General features: G+C 52.3%; 35 non-coding genes across 35 annotated transcripts; 28 read left to right on the top strand and 7 right to left on the bottom strand.

Annotated features, from left to right (window-relative positions):
• The first annotated feature begins 337 nt into the window (after positions 1 to 337).
• Positions 338 to 410, top strand: Trnam-cau. Its single transcript has one exon. It is a non-coding gene; the product is annotated as a tRNA-Met (tRNA).
• Positions 411 to 718: 308 nt separating this feature from the next.
• Positions 719 to 790, top strand: Trnae-uuc. The gene has a single exon. It is a non-coding gene; the product is annotated as a tRNA-Glu (tRNA).
• A 296-nt stretch (positions 791 to 1,086) lies between these two features.
• Positions 1,087 to 1,159, top strand: Trnak-uuu. Its single transcript has one exon. It is a non-coding gene; the product is annotated as a tRNA-Lys (tRNA).
• A 139-nt stretch (positions 1,160 to 1,298) lies between these two features.
• On the top strand, positions 1,299 to 1,380 carry Trnas-aga. Its single transcript has one exon. It is a non-coding gene; the product is annotated as a tRNA-Ser (tRNA).
• A 276-nt stretch (positions 1,381 to 1,656) lies between these two features.
• On the bottom strand, positions 1,657 to 1,728 carry Trnag-ucc. The gene has a single exon. It is a non-coding gene; the product is annotated as a tRNA-Gly (tRNA).
• Positions 1,729 to 2,705: 977 nt separating this feature from the next.
• Positions 2,706 to 2,778, top strand: Trnam-cau. Its single transcript has one exon. It is a non-coding gene; the product is annotated as a tRNA-Met (tRNA).
• A 308-nt stretch (positions 2,779 to 3,086) lies between these two features.
• Trnae-uuc lies at positions 3,087 to 3,158 on the top strand. Its single transcript has one exon. It is a non-coding gene; the product is annotated as a tRNA-Glu (tRNA).
• A 296-nt stretch (positions 3,159 to 3,454) lies between these two features.
• Positions 3,455 to 3,527, top strand: Trnak-uuu. The gene has a single exon. It is a non-coding gene; the product is annotated as a tRNA-Lys (tRNA).
• A 139-nt stretch (positions 3,528 to 3,666) lies between these two features.
• Positions 3,667 to 3,748, top strand: Trnas-aga. The gene has a single exon. It is a non-coding gene; the product is annotated as a tRNA-Ser (tRNA).
• A 276-nt stretch (positions 3,749 to 4,024) lies between these two features.
• On the bottom strand, positions 4,025 to 4,096 carry Trnag-ucc. Its single transcript has one exon. It is a non-coding gene; the product is annotated as a tRNA-Gly (tRNA).
• A 977-nt stretch (positions 4,097 to 5,073) lies between these two features.
• On the top strand, positions 5,074 to 5,146 carry Trnam-cau. The gene has a single exon. It is a non-coding gene; the product is annotated as a tRNA-Met (tRNA).
• Positions 5,147 to 5,454: 308 nt separating this feature from the next.
• Positions 5,455 to 5,526, top strand: Trnae-uuc. Its single transcript has one exon. It is a non-coding gene; the product is annotated as a tRNA-Glu (tRNA).
• Positions 5,527 to 5,822: 296 nt separating this feature from the next.
• Positions 5,823 to 5,895, top strand: Trnak-uuu. The gene has a single exon. It is a non-coding gene; the product is annotated as a tRNA-Lys (tRNA).
• A 139-nt stretch (positions 5,896 to 6,034) lies between these two features.
• Positions 6,035 to 6,116, top strand: Trnas-aga. The gene has a single exon. It is a non-coding gene; the product is annotated as a tRNA-Ser (tRNA).
• A 276-nt stretch (positions 6,117 to 6,392) lies between these two features.
• Trnag-ucc lies at positions 6,393 to 6,464 on the bottom strand. Its single transcript has one exon. It is a non-coding gene; the product is annotated as a tRNA-Gly (tRNA).
• A 978-nt stretch (positions 6,465 to 7,442) lies between these two features.
• Trnam-cau lies at positions 7,443 to 7,515 on the top strand. The gene has a single exon. It is a non-coding gene; the product is annotated as a tRNA-Met (tRNA).
• Positions 7,516 to 7,823: 308 nt separating this feature from the next.
• On the top strand, positions 7,824 to 7,895 carry Trnae-uuc. The gene has a single exon. It is a non-coding gene; the product is annotated as a tRNA-Glu (tRNA).
• A 296-nt stretch (positions 7,896 to 8,191) lies between these two features.
• On the top strand, positions 8,192 to 8,264 carry Trnak-uuu. Its single transcript has one exon. It is a non-coding gene; the product is annotated as a tRNA-Lys (tRNA).
• A 139-nt stretch (positions 8,265 to 8,403) lies between these two features.
• Trnas-aga lies at positions 8,404 to 8,485 on the top strand. Its single transcript has one exon. It is a non-coding gene; the product is annotated as a tRNA-Ser (tRNA).
• A 276-nt stretch (positions 8,486 to 8,761) lies between these two features.
• Trnag-ucc lies at positions 8,762 to 8,833 on the bottom strand. The gene has a single exon. It is a non-coding gene; the product is annotated as a tRNA-Gly (tRNA).
• A 977-nt stretch (positions 8,834 to 9,810) lies between these two features.
• On the top strand, positions 9,811 to 9,883 carry Trnam-cau. The gene has a single exon. It is a non-coding gene; the product is annotated as a tRNA-Met (tRNA).
• A 308-nt stretch (positions 9,884 to 10,191) lies between these two features.
• Positions 10,192 to 10,263, top strand: Trnae-uuc. Its single transcript has one exon. It is a non-coding gene; the product is annotated as a tRNA-Glu (tRNA).
• A 296-nt stretch (positions 10,264 to 10,559) lies between these two features.
• Positions 10,560 to 10,632, top strand: Trnak-uuu. Its single transcript has one exon. It is a non-coding gene; the product is annotated as a tRNA-Lys (tRNA).
• A 139-nt stretch (positions 10,633 to 10,771) lies between these two features.
• On the top strand, positions 10,772 to 10,853 carry Trnas-aga. The gene has a single exon. It is a non-coding gene; the product is annotated as a tRNA-Ser (tRNA).
• A 276-nt stretch (positions 10,854 to 11,129) lies between these two features.
• Positions 11,130 to 11,201, bottom strand: Trnag-ucc. Its single transcript has one exon. It is a non-coding gene; the product is annotated as a tRNA-Gly (tRNA).
• Positions 11,202 to 12,178: 977 nt separating this feature from the next.
• On the top strand, positions 12,179 to 12,251 carry Trnam-cau. The gene has a single exon. It is a non-coding gene; the product is annotated as a tRNA-Met (tRNA).
• Positions 12,252 to 12,559: 308 nt separating this feature from the next.
• On the top strand, positions 12,560 to 12,631 carry Trnae-uuc. The gene has a single exon. It is a non-coding gene; the product is annotated as a tRNA-Glu (tRNA).
• A 296-nt stretch (positions 12,632 to 12,927) lies between these two features.
• On the top strand, positions 12,928 to 13,000 carry Trnak-uuu. Its single transcript has one exon. It is a non-coding gene; the product is annotated as a tRNA-Lys (tRNA).
• A 139-nt stretch (positions 13,001 to 13,139) lies between these two features.
• Trnas-aga lies at positions 13,140 to 13,221 on the top strand. The gene has a single exon. It is a non-coding gene; the product is annotated as a tRNA-Ser (tRNA).
• Positions 13,222 to 13,497: 276 nt separating this feature from the next.
• On the bottom strand, positions 13,498 to 13,569 carry Trnag-ucc. The gene has a single exon. It is a non-coding gene; the product is annotated as a tRNA-Gly (tRNA).
• A 977-nt stretch (positions 13,570 to 14,546) lies between these two features.
• Positions 14,547 to 14,619, top strand: Trnam-cau. Its single transcript has one exon. It is a non-coding gene; the product is annotated as a tRNA-Met (tRNA).
• Positions 14,620 to 14,927: 308 nt separating this feature from the next.
• Positions 14,928 to 14,999, top strand: Trnae-uuc. The gene has a single exon. It is a non-coding gene; the product is annotated as a tRNA-Glu (tRNA).
• A 296-nt stretch (positions 15,000 to 15,295) lies between these two features.
• Positions 15,296 to 15,368, top strand: Trnak-uuu. The gene has a single exon. It is a non-coding gene; the product is annotated as a tRNA-Lys (tRNA).
• Positions 15,369 to 15,507: 139 nt separating this feature from the next.
• Trnas-aga lies at positions 15,508 to 15,589 on the top strand. Its single transcript has one exon. It is a non-coding gene; the product is annotated as a tRNA-Ser (tRNA).
• Positions 15,590 to 15,865: 276 nt separating this feature from the next.
• Trnag-ucc lies at positions 15,866 to 15,937 on the bottom strand. Its single transcript has one exon. It is a non-coding gene; the product is annotated as a tRNA-Gly (tRNA).
• Positions 15,938 to 16,432: the final 495 nt, after the last annotated feature.

Below are 16,432 nucleotides of genomic sequence, written 5' to 3'. Positions count from 1 at the left end.
CTCGCCTGAGCTGCGTCAGCCTCAGGAATGTATAGCAGGATTCGCTGTGAGAGGAACCATACACGCAGCACGCAATAGACCGTACTTGAACGGTCGTATGCTATTTCTGAACTCTGACGTCGGCCTGTCCCAACAGGCCGCTGTGTTCAGGTGCCGCAAGGGCGATGTACTGTAACCTCGGGCAGTGCTGCGTTCCGTTGAAAAAACTGCGGCAGCAGTTTAATCTAGCAAGTAGGGAAAGCACGTGTAGCAACACAACAGATTCTTGAGAAAGCGCGAACTGTCTATCTCTAATATGAGAGACTTACCAAGTTTCCTGTAACGTTACTTGCAACGTGCCTCGGTAGCGCAGTAGGTAGCGCGTAAGTCTCATAGTCTTAAGGTCGTGAGTTCGATCCTCACCCGGGGCATTTAATTTGCTGTACATCATGGCTGAATTAACGGCGTTGCTGTTGCTAGGGAACGAACTTAATTGTCGTTCGTTATCCATAAGGAGTCTACGCCTCAGCGTCAATACGTTTATTTCCAATTATGACAACGTACAACTTTGATCTTTCTCCTCCCTTGTTAGGAGTAAAATAATGAATAGTCAATTTCGGGCTGTGCGCCATGCCAGTCTGTAGGCGCAAATATGCTCGCAAACGGAGAACTGCACTGAGTCCAGATTCAGCACGAAATACGAGAGGAGACGGAGAAAACCTCACGCTTATCGAGCAAATCCGGTGTGGTCTAGTGGCTAGGATACCTGGCTTTCACCCAGGAGGCCCGGGTTCGATTCCCGGTACCGGAACGGAAGTTTTTGCGCACACAACGCTCCATGTTTTGGCCTTCGAACTGTCGTTTGTCGCCCACCTTCCGAAGCTTCGACCGAACGTAATCGGGGAAAACAGGCACATGATGCAATTACTGTCGGCACCGGAATAAAGGGAGAAGAGGCACTGGTCCGTGGTTGGGCTGCTACCAGCGTCAGTGGGAAGTCGGTGAAGTCGCCAGTTGCGCCAGAAGCCAGAAATTACCGTAGTACGCCTACACACGCGTTCCAGTTATTTACATTGCTTGCAGCCGCTCCATCCACAACGAGCGTGAGCCCGGATAGCTCAGTCGGTAGAGCATTAGGCTTTTAACCTAAGGGTCCAGGGTTCAAGTCCCTGTCCGGGCGAAGATTTTAACGTTTCCGTAATGGCTCGTCTCGTAGCGATGGTAGCCCTGCCGTAATCAGTGCACGGAGTTCGTTTCCTGTCAACATTCTGCGCAGACCGGTTGGATTTTTCACGATTCCAGGGAAGCTTGGGTTACGAGCAGTCGTGGCCGAGTGGTTAAGGCGTCTGACTAGAAATCAGATTCCCTCTGGGAGCGTAGGTTCGAGTCCTACCGACTGCGTCGGATTTTTCTTTTTTTTGTTTAAGAACAACGAGCAGAAAATTTCGCAGATTGCCTGTCGTTTTGGTACCTCTCCACACCTCGCCTCTCACAGCCGTTTATAGTGCCTGTCCTTTTGATAAGGGCGAATTCCAAGCGTCAGCTTTCGCGTCAGCCGAGCAAAGTCGGGACAAGTCGGGACATACTACAGGATGGTCTGCGTGGAGCTACGACGAAAAAAACCTTCATTTAACAGCACCCGGCTCACATACTCATACGAAAAAAACTAGCGCCATTTGCGGTGGCCGGGAATCGAACCCGGATCAACTGCTTGGAAGGCAACTATGCTCACCATTACACCACCACCGCACAGCCGCTGCTCGCAACGCCCCGCTGTGTCGGCTTCCTGCCCGCCAGCAGCGGCCCACGGTGATAGTAGCTGCAGGCGCTTTTCGAGGTAGGAGGGTGCATCCACACGCATTCGGGTAGCGCCTCCACGCACGCTGCGTCTTTGGGCAAGACTAGTCGCCGCGGCCGCAAGGTTACTCACACGATAGAGATGAGCATTCGTTTTAAGGCAGTGTAGTGGAGCACTCCGCGTGTGTAGCACTTTTTTCGGTTGTATCCGACGTCGCTGGGTGGCAATCCCACTTTCCCCTGCAGAAAAGTGCTCGGGAAGCACGGGCAGCTTGACGAGCATCGCTGGTTCAATGGCATGTGCCTCAGTAGTGCAGTAGGCAGCGCGTAAGTCTCATAATCTTAAGGCTTGCCGGCACTATAGCTCAGCGTGTTCGGTCTGAGAGTTATCTGCCCTCTGTAATAAAAGACCGAGTCAACGATGAACTTGAACGGGCGCCATCGGACGTCCGCCCCCAACAAATGCAACGAAAGAAATGAGAAGAAAAAAAAAAAATTGGTGAATGCTCGCTTAGCATGCGGACGGCCCGGGTTCGATTCCCGGCCGATGCATCGTTCTGCTGTTCTCGCTATAATGCTGCCGCGCCGATTCCTCGCCTGAGCTGCGTCAGCCTCAGGAATGTATAGCAGGATTCGCTGTGAGAGGAACCATACACGCAGCACGCAATAGACCGTACTTGAACGGTCGTATGCTATTTCTGAACTCTGACGTCGGCCTGTCCCAACAGGCCGCTGTGTTCAGGTGCCGCAAGGGCGATGTACTGTAACCTCGGGCAGTGCTGCGTTCCGTTGAAAAAACTGCGGCAGCAGTTTAATCTAGCAAGTAGGGAAAGCACGTGTAGCAACACAACAGATTCTTGAGAAAGCGCGAACTGTCTATCTCTAATATGAGAGACTTACCAAGTTTCCTGTAACGTTACTTGCAACGTGCCTCGGTAGCGCAGTAGGTAGCGCGTAAGTCTCATAGTCTTAAGGTCGTGAGTTCGATCCTCACCCGGGGCATTTAATTTGCTGTACATCATGGCTGAATTAACGGCGTTGCTGTTGCTAGGGAACGAACTTAATTGTCGTTCGTTATCCATAAGGAGTCTACGCCTCAGCGTCAATACGTTTATTTCCAATTATGACAACGTACAACTTTGATCTTTCTCCTCCCTTGTTAGGAGTAAAATAATGAATAGTCAATTTCGGGCTGTGCGCCATGCCAGTCTGTAGGCGCAAATATGCTCGCAAACGGAGAACTGCACTGAGTCCAGATTCAGCACGAAATACGAGAGGAGACGGAGAAAAGCTCACGCTTATCGAGCAAATCCGGTGTGGTCTAGTGGCTAGGATACCTGGCTTTCACCCAGGAGGCCCGGGTTCGATTCCCGGTACCGGAACGGAAGTTTTTGCGCACACAACGCTCCATGTTTTGGCCTTCGAACTGTCGTTTGTCGCCCACCTTCCGAAGCTTCGACCGAACGTAATCGGGGAAAACAGGCACATGATGCAATTACTGTCGGCACCGGAATAAAGGGAGAAGAGGCACTGGTCCGTGGTTGGGCTGCTACCAGCGTCAGTGGGAAGTCGGTGAAGTCGCCAGTTGCGCCAGAAGCCAGAAATTACCGTAGTACGCCTACACACGCGTTCCAGTTATTTACATTGCTTGCAGCCGCTCCATCCACAACGAGCGTGAGCCCGGATAGCTCAGTCGGTAGAGCATTAGGCTTTTAACCTAAGGGTCCAGGGTTCAAGTCCCTGTCCGGGCGAAGATTTTAACGTTTCCGTAATGGCTCGTCTCGTAGCGATGGTAGCCCTGCCGTAATCAGTGCACGGAGTTCGTTTCCTGTCAACATTCTGCGCAGACCGGTTGGATTTTTCACGATTCCAGGGAAACTTGGGTTACGAGCAGTCGTGGCCGAGTGGTTAAGGCGTCTGACTAGAAATCAGATTCCCTCTGGGAGCGTAGGTTCGAGTCCTACCGACTGCGTCGGATTTTTCTTTTTTTTGTTTAAGAACAACGAGCAGAAAATTTCGCAGATTGCCTGTCGTTTTGGTACCTCTCCACACCTCGCCTCTCACAGCCGTTTATAGTGCCTGTCCTTTTGATAAGGGCGAATTCCAAGCGTCAGCTTTCGCGTCAGCCGAGCAAAGTCGGGACAAGTCGGGACATACTACAGGATGGTCTGCGTGGAGCTACGACGAAAAAAACCTTCATTTAACAGCACCTGGCTCACATACTCATACGAAAAAAACTAGCGCCATTTGCGGTGGCCGGGAATCGAACCCGGATCAACTGCTTGGAAGGCAACTATGCTCACCATTACACCACCACCGCACAGCCGCTGCTCGCAACGCCCCGCTGTGTCGGCTTCCTGCCCGCCAGCAGCGGCCCACGGTGATAGTAGCTGCAGGCGCTTTTCGAGGTAGGAGGGTGCATCCACACGCATTCGGGTAGCGCCTCCACGCACGCTGCGTCTTTGGGCAAGACTAGTCGCCGCGGCCGCAAGGTTACTCACACGATAGAGATGAGCATTCGTTTTAAGGCAGTGTAGTGGAGCACTCCGCGTGTGTAGCACTTTTTTCGGTTGTATCCGACGTCGCTGGGTGGCAATCCCACTTTCCCCTGCAGAAAAGTGCTCGGGAAGCACGGGCAGCTTGACGAGCATCGCTGGTTCAATGGCATGTGCCTCAGTAGTGCAGTAGGCAGCGCGTAAGTCTCATAATCTTAAGGCTTGCCGGCACTATAGCTCAGCGTGTTCGGTCTGAGAGTTATCTGCCCTCTGTAATAAAAGACCGAGTCAACGATGAACTTGAACGGGCGCCATCGGACGTCCGCCCCCAACAAATGCAACGAAAGAAATGAGAAGAAAAAAAAAAAATTGGTGAATGCTCGCTTAGCATGCGGACGGCCCGGGTTCGATTCCCGGCCGATGCATCGTTCTGCTGTTCTCGCTATAATGCTGCCGCGCCGATTCCTCGCCTGAGCTGCGTCAGCCTCAGGAATGTATAGCAGGATTCGCTGTGAGAGGAACCATACACGCAGCACGCAATAGACCGTACTTGAACGGTCGTATGCTATTTCTGAACTCTGACGTCGGCCTGTCCCAACAGGCCGCTGTGTTCAGGTGCCGCAAGGGCGATGTACTGTAACCTCGGGCAGTGCTGCGTTCCGTTGAAAAAACTGCGGCAGCAGTTTAATCTAGCAAGTAGGGAAAGCACGTGTAGCAACACAACAGATTCTTGAGAAAGCGCGAACTGTCTATCTCTAATATGAGAGACTTACCAAGTTTCCTGTAACGTTACTTGCAACGTGCCTCGGTAGCGCAGTAGGTAGCGCGTAAGTCTCATAGTCTTAAGGTCGTGAGTTCGATCCTCACCCGGGGCATTTAATTTGCTGTACATCATGGCTGAATTAACGGCGTTGCTGTTGCTAGGGAACGAACTTAATTGTCGTTCGTTATCCATAAGGAGTCTACGCCTCAGCGTCAATACGTTTATTTCCAATTATGACAACGTACAACTTTGATCTTTCTCCTCCCTTGTTAGGAGTAAAATAATGAATAGTCAATTTCGGGCTGTGCGCCATGCCAGTCTGTAGGCGCAAATATGCTCGCAAACGGAGAACTGCACTGAGTCCAGATTCAGCACGAAATACGAGAGGAGACGGAGAAAAGCTCACGCTTATCGAGCAAATCCGGTGTGGTCTAGTGGCTAGGATACCTGGCTTTCACCCAGGAGGCCCGGGTTCGATTCCCGGTACCGGAACGGAAGTTTTTGCGCACACAACGCTCCATGTTTTGGCCTTCGAACTGTCGTTTGTCGCCCACCTTCCGAAGCTTCGACCGAACGTAATCGGGGAAAACAGGCACATGATGCAATTACTGTCGGCACCGGAATAAAGGGAGAAGAGGCACTGGTCCGTGGTTGGGCTGCTACCAGCGTCAGTGGGAAGTCGGTGAAGTCGCCAGTTGCGCCAGAAGCCAGAAATTACCGTAGTACGCCTACACACGCGTTCCAGTTATTTACATTGCTTGCAGCCGCTCCATCCACAACGAGCGTGAGCCCGGATAGCTCAGTCGGTAGAGCATTAGGCTTTTAACCTAAGGGTCCAGGGTTCAAGTCCCTGTCCGGGCGAAGATTTTAACGTTTCCGTAATGGCTCGTCTCGTAGCGATGGTAGCCCTGCCGTAATCAGTGCACGGAGTTCGTTTCCTGTCAACATTCTGCGCAGACCGGTTGGATTTTTCACGATTCCAGGGAAACTTGGGTTACGAGCAGTCGTGGCCGAGTGGTTAAGGCGTCTGACTAGAAATCAGATTCCCTCTGGGAGCGTAGGTTCGAGTCCTACCGACTGCGTCGGATTTTTCTTTTTTTTGTTTAAGAACAACGAGCAGAAAATTTCGCAGATTGCCTGTCGTTTTGGTACCTCTCCACACCTCGCCTCTCACAGCCGTTTATAGTGCCTGTCCTTTTGATAAGGGCGAATTCCAAGCGTCAGCTTTCGCGTCAGCCGAGCAAAGTCGGGACAAGTCGGGACATACTACAGGATGGTCTGCGTGGAGCTACGACGAAAAAAACCTTCATTTAACAGCACCTGGCTCACATACTCATACGAAAAAAACTAGCGCCATTTGCGGTGGCCGGGAATCGAACCCGGATCAACTGCTTGGAAGGCAACTATGCTCACCATTACACCACCACCGCACAGCCGCTGCTCGCAACGCCCCGCTGTGTCGGCTTCCTGCCCGCCAGCAGCGACCCACGGTGATAGTAGCTGCAGGCGCTTTTCGAGGTAGGAGGGTGCATCCACACGCATTCGGGTAGCGCCTCCACGCACGCTGCGTCTTTGGGCAAGACTAGTCGCCGCGGCCGCAAGGTTACTCACACGATAGAGATGAGCATTCGTTTTAAGGCAGTGTAGTGGAGCACTCCGCGTGTGTAGCACTTTTTTCGGTTGTATCCGACGTCGCTGGGTGGCAATCCCACTTTCCCCTGCAGAAAAGTGCTCGGGAAGCACGGGCAGCTTGACGAGCATCGCTGGTTCAATGGCATGTGCCTCAGTAGTGCAGTAGGCAGCGCGTAAGTCTCATAATCTTAAGGCTTGCCGGCACGATAGCTCAGCGTGTTCGGTCTGAGAGTTATCTGCCCTCTGTAATAAAAGACCGAGTCAACGATGAACTTGAACGGGCGCCATCGGACGTCCGCCCCCAACAAATGCAACGAAAGAAATGAGAAGAAAAAAAAAAAAATTGGTGAATGCTCGCTTAGCATGCGGACGGCCCGGGTTCGATTCCCGGCCGATGCATCGTTCTGCTGTTCTCGCTATAATGCTGCCGCGCCGATTCCTCGCCTGAGCTGCGTCAGCCTCAGGAATGTATAGCAGGATTCGCTGTGAGAGGAACCATACACGCAGCACGCAATAGACCGTACTTGAACGGTCGTATGCTATTTCTGAACTCTGACGTCGGCCTGTCCCAACAGGCCGCTGTGTTCAGGTGCCGCAAGGGCGATGTACTGTAACCTCGGGCAGTGCTGCGTTCCGTTGAAAAAACTGCGGCAGCAGTTTAATCTAGCAAGTAGGGAAAGCACGTGTAGCAACACAACAGATTCTTGAGAAAGCGCGAACTGTCTATCTCTAATATGAGAGACTTACCAAGTTTCCTGTAACGTTACTTGCAACGTGCCTCGGTAGCGCAGTAGGTAGCGCGTAAGTCTCATAATCTTAAGGTCGTGAGTTCGATCCTCACCCGGGGCATTTAATTTGCTGTACATCATGGCTGAATTAACGGCGTTGCTGTTGCTAGGGAACGAACTTAATTGTCGTTCGTTATCCATAAGGAGTCTACGCCTCAGCGTCAATACGTTTATTTCCAATTATGACAACGTACAACTTTGATCTTTCTCCTCCCTTGTTAGGAGTAAAATAATGAATAGTCAATTTCGGGCTGTGCGCCATGCCAGTCTGTAGGCGCAAATATGCTCGCAAACGGAGAACTGCACTGAGTCCAGATTCAGCACGAAATACGAGAGGAGACGGAGAAAACCTCACGCTTATCGAGCAAATCCGGTGTGGTCTAGTGGCTAGGATACCTGGCTTTCACCCAGGAGGCCCGGGTTCGATTCCCGGTACCGGAACGGAAGTTTTTGCGCACACAACGCTCCATGTTTTGGCCTTCGAACTGTCGTTTGTCGCCCACCTTCCGAAGCTTCGACCGAACGTAATCGGGGAAAACAGGCACATGATGCAATTACTGTCGGCACCGGAATAAAGGGAGAAGAGGCACTGGTCCGTGGTTGGGCTGCTACCAGCGTCAGTGGGAAGTCGGTGAAGTCGCCAGTTGCGCCAGAAGCCAGAAATTACCGTAGTACGCCTACACACGCGTTCCAGTTATTTACATTGCTTGCAGCCGCTCCATCCACAACGAGCGTGAGCCCGGATAGCTCAGTCGGTAGAGCATTAGGCTTTTAACCTAAGGGTCCAGGGTTCAAGTCCCTGTCCGGGCGAAGATTTTAACGTTTCCGTAATGGCTCGTCTCGTAGCGATGGTAGCCCTGCCGTAATCAGTGCACGGAGTTCGTTTCCTGTCAACATTCTGCGCAGACCGGTTGGATTTTTCACGATTCCAGGGAAACTTGGGTTACGAGCAGTCGTGGCCGAGTGGTTAAGGCGTCTGACTAGAAATCAGATTCCCTCTGGGAGCGTAGGTTCGAGTCCTACCGACTGCGTCGGATTTTTCTTTTTTTTGTTTAAGAACAACGAGCAGAAAATTTCGCAGATTGCCTGTCGTTTTGGTACCTCTCCACACCTCGCCTCTCACAGCCGTTTATAGTGCCTGTCCTTTTGATAAGGGCGAATTCCAAGCGTCAGCTTTCGCGTCAGCCGAGCAAAGTCGGGACAAGTCGGGACATACTACAGGATGGTCTGCGTGGAGCTACGACGAAAAAAACCTTCATTTAACAGCACCCGGCTCACATACTCATACGAAAAAAACTAGCGCCATTTGCGGTGGCCGGGAATCGAACCCGGATCAACTGCTTGGAAGGCAACTATGCTCACCATTACACCACCACCGCACAGCCGCTGCTCGCAACGCCCCGCTGTGTCGGCTTCCTGCCCGCCAGCAGCGGCCCACGGTGATAGTAGCTGCAGGCGCTTTTCGAGGTAGGAGGGTGCATCCACACGCATTCGGGTAGCGCCTCCACGCACGCTGCGTCTTTGGGCAAGACTAGTCGCCGCGGCCGCAAGGTTACTCACACGATAGAGATGAGCATTCGTTTTAAGGCAGTGTAGTGGAGCACTCCGCGTGTGTAGCACTTTTTTCGGTTGTATCCGACGTCGCTGGGTGGCAATCCCACTTTCCCCTGCAGAAAAGTGCTCGGGAAGCACGGGCAGCTTGACGAGCATCGCTGGTTCAATGGCATGTGCCTCAGTAGTGCAGTAGGCAGCGCGTAAGTCTCATAATCTTAAGGCTTGCCGGCACTATAGCTCAGCGTGTTCGGTCTGAGAGTTATCTGCCCTCTGTAATAAAAGACCGAGTCAACGATGAACTTGAACGGGCGCCATCGGACGTCCGCCCCCAACAAATGCAACGAAAGAAATGAGAAGAAAAAAAAAAAATTGGTGAATGCTCGCTTAGCATGCGGACGGCCCGGGTTCGATTCCCGGCCGATGCATCGTTCTGCTGTTCTCGCTATAATGCTGCCGCGCCGATTCCTCGCCTGAGCTGCGTCAGCCTCAGGAATGTATAGCAGGATTCGCTGTGAGAGGAACCATACACGCAGCACGCAATAGACCGTACTTGAACGGTCGTATGCTATTTCTGAACTCTGACGTCGGCCTGTCCCAACAGGCCGCTGTGTTCAGGTGCCGCAAGGGCGATGTACTGTAACCTCGGGCAGTGCTGCGTTCCGTTGAAAAAACTGCGGCAGCAGTTTAATCTAGCAAGTAGGGAAAGCACGTGTAGCAACACAACAGATTCTTGAGAAAGCGCGAACTGTCTATCTCTAATATGAGAGACTTACCAAGTTTCCTGTAACGTTACTTGCAACGTGCCTCGGTAGCGCAGTAGGTAGCGCGTAAGTCTCATAGTCTTAAGGTCGTGAGTTCGATCCTCACCCGGGGCATTTAATTTGCTGTACATCATGGCTGAATTAACGGCGTTGCTGTTGCTAGGGAACGAACTTAATTGTCGTTCGTTATCCATAAGGAGTCTACGCCTCAGCGTCAATACGTTTATTTCCAATTATGACAACGTACAACTTTGATCTTTCTCCTCCCTTGTTAGGAGTAAAATAATGAATAGTCAATTTCGGGCTGTGCGCCATGCCAGTCTGTAGGCGCAAATATGCTCGCAAACGGAGAACTGCACTGAGTCCAGATTCAGCACGAAATACGAGAGGAGACGGAGAAAAGCTCACGCTTATCGAGCAAATCCGGTGTGGTCTAGTGGCTAGGATACCTGGCTTTCACCCAGGAGGCCCGGGTTCGATTCCCGGTACCGGAACGGAAGTTTTTGCGCACACAACGCTCCATGTTTTGGCCTTCGAACTGTCGTTTGTCGCCCACCTTCCGAAGCTTCGACCGAACGTAATCGGGGAAAACAGGCACATGATGCAATTACTGTCGGCACCGGAATAAAGGGAGAAGAGGCACTGGTCCGTGGTTGGGCTGCTACCAGCGTCAGTGGGAAGTCGGTGAAGTCGCCAGTTGCGCCAGAAGCCAGAAATTACCGTAGTACGCCTACACACGCGTTCCAGTTATTTACATTGCTTGCAGCCGCTCCATCCCCAACGAGCGTGAGCCCGGATAGCTCAGTCGGTAGAGCATTAGGCTTTTAACCTAAGGGTCCAGGGTTCAAGTCCCTGTCCGGGCGAAGATTTTAACGTTTCCGTAATGGCTCGTCTCGTAGCGATGGTAGCCCTGCCGTAATCAGTGCACGGAGTTCGTTTCCTGTCAACATTCTGCGCAGACCGGTTGGATTTTTCACGATTCCAGGGAAACTTGGGTTACGAGCAGTCGTGGCCGAGTGGTTAAGGCGTCTGACTAGAAATCAGATTCCCTCTGGGAGCGTAGGTTCGAGTCCTACCGACTGCGTCGGATTTTTCTTTTTTTTGTTTAAGAACAACGAGCAGAAAATTTCGCAGATTGCCTGTCGTTTTGGTACCTCTCCACACCTCGCCTCTCACAGCCGTTTATAGTGCCTGTCCTTTTGATAAGGGCGAATTCCAAGCGTCAGCTTTCGCGTCAGCCGAGCAAAGTCGGGACAAGTCGGGACATACTACAGGATGGTCTGCGTGGAGCTACGACGAAAAAAACCTTCATTTAACAGCACCTGGCTCACATACTCATACGAAAAAAACTAGCGCCATTTGCGGTGGCCGGGAATCGAACCCGGATCAACTGCTTGGAAGGCAACTATGCTCACCATTACACCACCACCGCACAGCCGCTGCTCGCAACGCCCCGCTGTGTCGGCTTCCTGCCCGCCAGCAGCGACCCACGGTGATAGTAGCTGCAGGCGCTTTTCGAGGTAGGAGGGTGCATCCACACGCATTCGGGTAGCGCCTCCACGCACGCTGCGTCTTTGGGCAAGACTAGTCGCCGCGGCCGCAAGGTTACTCACACGATAGAGATGAGCATTCGTTTTAAGGCAGTGTAGTGGAGCACTCCGCGTGTGTAGCACTTTTTTCGGTTGTATCCGACGTCGCTGGGTGGCAATCCCACTTTCCCCTGCAGAAAAGTGCTCGGGAAGCACGGGCAGCTTGACGAGCATCGCTGGTTCAATGGCATGTGCCTCAGTAGTGCAGTAGGCAGCGCGTAAGTCTCATAATCTTAAGGCTTGCCGGCACGATAGCTCAGCGTGTTCGGTCTGAGAGTTATCTGCCCTCTGTAATAAAAGACCGAGTCAACGATGAACTTGAACGGGCGCCATCGGACGTCCGCCCCCAACAAATGCAACGAAAGAAATGAGAAGAAAAAAAAAAAATTGGTGAATGCTCGCTTAGCATGCGGACGGCCCGGGTTCGATTCCCGGCCGATGCATCGTTCTGCTGTTCTCGCTATAATGCTGCCGCGCCGATTCCTCGCCTGAGCTGCGTCAGCCTCAGGAATGTATAGCAGGATTCGCTGTGAGAGGAACCATACACGCAGCACGCAATAGACCGTACTTGAACGGTCGTATGCTATTTCTGAACTCTGACGTCGGCCTGTCCCAACAGGCCGCTGTGTTCAGGTGCCGCAAGGGCGATGTACTGTAACCTCGGGCAGTGCTGCGTTCCGTTGAAAAAACTGCGGCAGCAGTTTAATCTAGCAAGTAGGGAAAGCACGTGTAGCAACACAACAGATTCTTGAGAAAGCGCGAACTGTCTATCTCTAATATGAGAGACTTACCAAGTTTCCTGTAACGTTACTTGCAACGTGCCTCGGTAGCGCAGTAGGTAGCGCGTAAGTCTCATAATCTTAAGGTCGTGAGTTCGATCCTCACCCGGGGCATTTAATTTGCTGTACATCATGGCTGAATTAACGGCGTTGCTGTTGCTAGGGAACGAACTTAATTGTCGTTCGTTATCCATAAGGAGTCTACGCCTCAGCGTCAATACGTTTATTTCCAATTATGACAACGTACAACTTTGATCTTTCTCCTCCCTTGTTAGGAGTAAAATAATGAATAGTCAATTTCGGGCTGTGCGCCATGCCAGTCTGTAGGCGCAAATATGCTCGCAAACGGAGAACTGCACTGAGTCCAGATTCAGCACGAAATACGAGAGGAGACGGAGAAAACCTCACGCTTATCGAGCAAATCCGGTGTGGTCTAGTGGCTAGGATACCTGGCTTTCACCCAGGAGGCCCGGGTTCGATTCCCGGTACCGGAACGGAAGTTTTTGCGCACACAACGCTCCATGTTTTGGCCTTCGAACTGTCGTTTGTCGCCCACCTTCCGAAGCTTCGACCGAACGTAATCGGGGAAAACAGGCACATGATGCAATTACTGTCGGCACCGGAATAAAGGGAGAAGAGGCACTGGTCCGTGGTTGGGCTGCTACCAGCGTCAGTGGGAAGTCGGTGAAGTCGCCAGTTGCGCCAGAAGCCAGAAATTACCGTAGTACGCCTACACACGCGTTCCAGTTATTTACATTGCTTGCAGCCGCTCCATCCACAACGAGCGTGAGCCCGGATAGCTCAGTCGGTAGAGCATTAGGCTTTTAACCTAAGGGTCCAGGGTTCAAGTCTCTGTCCGGGCGAAGATTTTAACGTTTCCGTAATGGCTCGTCTCGTAGCGATGGTAGCCCTGCCGTAATCAGTGCACGGAGTTCGTTTCCTGTCAACATTCTGCGCAGACCGGTTGGATTTTTCACGATTCCAGGGAAACTTGGGTTACGAGCAGTCGTGGCCGAGTGGTTAAGGCGTCTGACTAGAAATCAGATTCCCTCTGGGAGCGTAGGTTCGAGTCCTACCGACTGCGTCGGATTTTTCTTTTTTTTGTTTAAGAACAACGAGCAGAAAATTTCGCAGATTGCCTGTCGTTTTGGTACCTCTCCACACCTCGCCTCTCACAGCCGTTTATAGTGCCTGTCCTTTTGATAAGGGCGAATTCCAAGCGTCAGCTTTCGCGTCAGCCGAGCAAAGTCGGGACAAGTCGGGACATACTACAGGATGGTCTGCGTGGAGCTACGACGAAAAAAACCTTCATTTAACAGCACCCGGCTCACATACTCATACGAAAAAAACTAGCGCCATTTGCGGTGGCCGGGAATCGAACCCGGATCAACTGCTTGGAAGGCAACTATGCTCACCATTACACCACCACCGCACAGCCGCTGCTCGCAACGCCCCGCTGTGTCGGCTTCCTGCCCGCCAGCAGCGGCCCACGGTGATAGTAGCTGCAGGCGCTTTTCGAGGTAGGAGGGTGCATCCACACGCATTCGGGTAGCGCCTCCACGCACGCTGCGTCTTTGGGCAAGACTAGTCGCCGCGGCCGCAAGGTTACTCACACGATAGAGATGAGCATTCGTTTTAAGGCAGTGTAGTGGAGCACTCCGCGTGTGTAGCACTTTTTTCGGTTGTATCCGACGTCGCTGGGTGGCAATCCCACTTTCCCCTGCAGAAAAGTGCTCGGGAAGCACGGGCAGCTTGACGAGCATCGCTGGTTCAATGGCATGTGCCTCAGTAGTGCAGTAGGCAGCGCGTAAGTCTCATAATCTTAAGGCTTGCCGGCACTATAGCTCAGCGTGTTCGGTCTGAGAGTTATCTGCCCTCTGTAATAAAAGACCGAGTCAACGATGAACTTGAACGGGCGCCATCGGACGTCCGCCCCCAACAAATGCAACGAAAGAAATGAGAAGAAAAAAAAAAAATTGGTGAATGCTCGCTTAGCATGCGGACGGCCCGGGTTCGATTCCCGGCCGATGCATCGTTCTGCTGTTCTCGCTATAATGCTGCCGCGCCGATTCCTCGCCTGAGCTGCGTCAGCCTCAGGAATGTATAGCAGGATTCGCTGTGAGAGGAACCATACACGCAGCACGCAATAGACCGTACTTGAACGGTCGTATGCTATTTCTGAACTCTGACGTCGGCCTGTCCCAACAGGCCGCTGTGTTCAGGTGCCGCAAGGGCGATGTACTGTAACCTCGGGCAGTGCTGCGTTCCGTTGAAAAAACTGCGGCAGCAGTTTAATCTAGCAAGTAGGGAAAGCACGTGTAGCAACACAACAGATTCTTGAGAAAGCGCGAACTGTCTATCTCTAATATGAGAGACTTACCAAGTTTCCTGTAACGTTACTTGCAACGTGCCTCGGTAGCGCAGTAGGTAGCGCGTAAGTCTCATAGTCTTAAGGTCGTGAGTTCGATCCTCACCCGGGGCATTTAATTTGCTGTACATCATGGCTGAATTAACGGCGTTGCTGTTGCTAGGGAACGAACTTAATTGTCGTTCGTTATCCATAAGGAGTCTACGCCTCAGCGTCAATACGTTTATTTCCAATTATGACAACGTACAACTTTGATCTTTCTCCTCCCTTGTTAGGAGTAAAATAATGAATAGTCAATTTCGGGCTGTGCGCCATGCCAGTCTGTAGGCGCAAATATGCTCGCAAACGGAGAACTGCACTGAGTCCAGATTCAGCACGAAATACGAGAGGAGACGGAGAAAAGCTCACGCTTATCGAGCAAATCCGGTGTGGTCTAGTGGCTAGGATACCTGGCTTTCACCCAGGAGGCCCGGGTTCGATTCCCGGTACCGGAACGGAAGTTTTTGCGCACACAACGCTCCATGTTTTGGCCTTCGAACTGTCGTTTGTCGCCCACCTTCCGAAGCTTCGACCGAACGTAATCGGGGAAAACAGGCACATGATGCAATTACTGTCGGCACCGGAATAAAGGGAGAAGAGGCACTGGTCCGTGGTTGGGCTGCTACCAGCGTCAGTGGGAAGTCGGTGAAGTCGCCAGTTGCGCCAGAAGCCAGAAATTACCGTAGTACGCCTACACACGCGTTCCAGTTATTTACATTGCTTGCAGCCGCTCCATCCACAACGAGCGTGAGCCCGGATAGCTCAGTCGGTAGAGCATTAGGCTTTTAACCTAAGGGTCCAGGGTTCAAGTCCCTGTCCGGGCGAAGATTTTAACGTTTCCGTAATGGCTCGTCTCGTAGCGATGGTAGCCCTGCCGTAATCAGTGCACGGAGTTCGTTTCCTGTCAACATTCTGCGCAGACCGGTTGGATTTTTCACGATTCCAGGGAAACTTGGGTTACGAGCAGTCGTGGCCGAGTGGTTAAGGCGTCTGACTAGAAATCAGATTCCCTCTGGGAGCGTAGGTTCGAGTCCTACCGACTGCGTCGGATTTTTCTTTTTTTTGTTTAAGAACAACGAGCAGAAAATTTCGCAGATTGCCTGTCGTTTTGGTACCTCTCCACACCTCGCCTCTCACAGCCGTTTATAGTGCCTGTCCTTTTGATAAGGGCGAATTCCAAGCGTCAGCTTTCGCGTCAGCCGAGCAAAGTCGGGACAAGTCGGGACATACTACAGGATGGTCTGCGTGGAGCTACGACGAAAAAAACCTTCATTTAACAGCACCCGGCTCACATACTCATACGAAAAAAACTAGCGCCATTTGCGGTGGCCGGGAATCGAACCCGGATCAACTGCTTGGAAGGCAACTATGCTCACCATTACACCACCACCGCACAGCCGCTGCTCGCAACGCCCCGCTGTGTCGGCTTCCTGCCCGCCAGCAGCGGCCCACGGTGATAGTAGCTGCAGGCGCTTTTCGAGGTAGGAGGGTGCATCCACACGCATTCGGGTAGCGCCTCCACGCACGCTGCGTCTTTGGGCAAGACTAGTCGCCGCGGCCGCAAGGTTACTCACACGATAGAGATGAGCATTCGTTTTAAGGCAGTGTAGTGGAGCACTCCGCGTGTGTAGCACTTTTTTCGGTTGTATCCGACGTCGCTGGGTGGCAATCCCACTTTCCCCTGCAGAAAAGTGCTCGGGAAGCACGGGCAGCTTGACGAGCATCGCTGGTTCAATGGCATGTGCCTCAGTAGTGCAGTAGGCAGCGCGTAAGTCTCATAATCTTAAGGCTTGCCGGCACTATAGCTCAGCGTGTTCGGTCTGAGAGTTATCTGCCCTCTGTAATAAAAGACCGAGTCAACGATGAACTTGAACGGGCGCCATCGGAC

The sequence above is a fragment of the Schistocerca piceifrons genome, unplaced genomic scaffold (genome assembly GCF_021461385.2).
Source record: "Schistocerca piceifrons isolate TAMUIC-IGC-003096 unplaced genomic scaffold, iqSchPice1.1 HiC_scaffold_1053, whole genome shotgun sequence".
NCBI lineage: Eukaryota > Metazoa > Arthropoda > Insecta > Orthoptera > Acrididae > Schistocerca > Schistocerca piceifrons.
The sequence above is the reverse complement of the archived record's forward strand: the minus strand, read 5'-3'. Positions and strand labels throughout refer to the sequence as shown.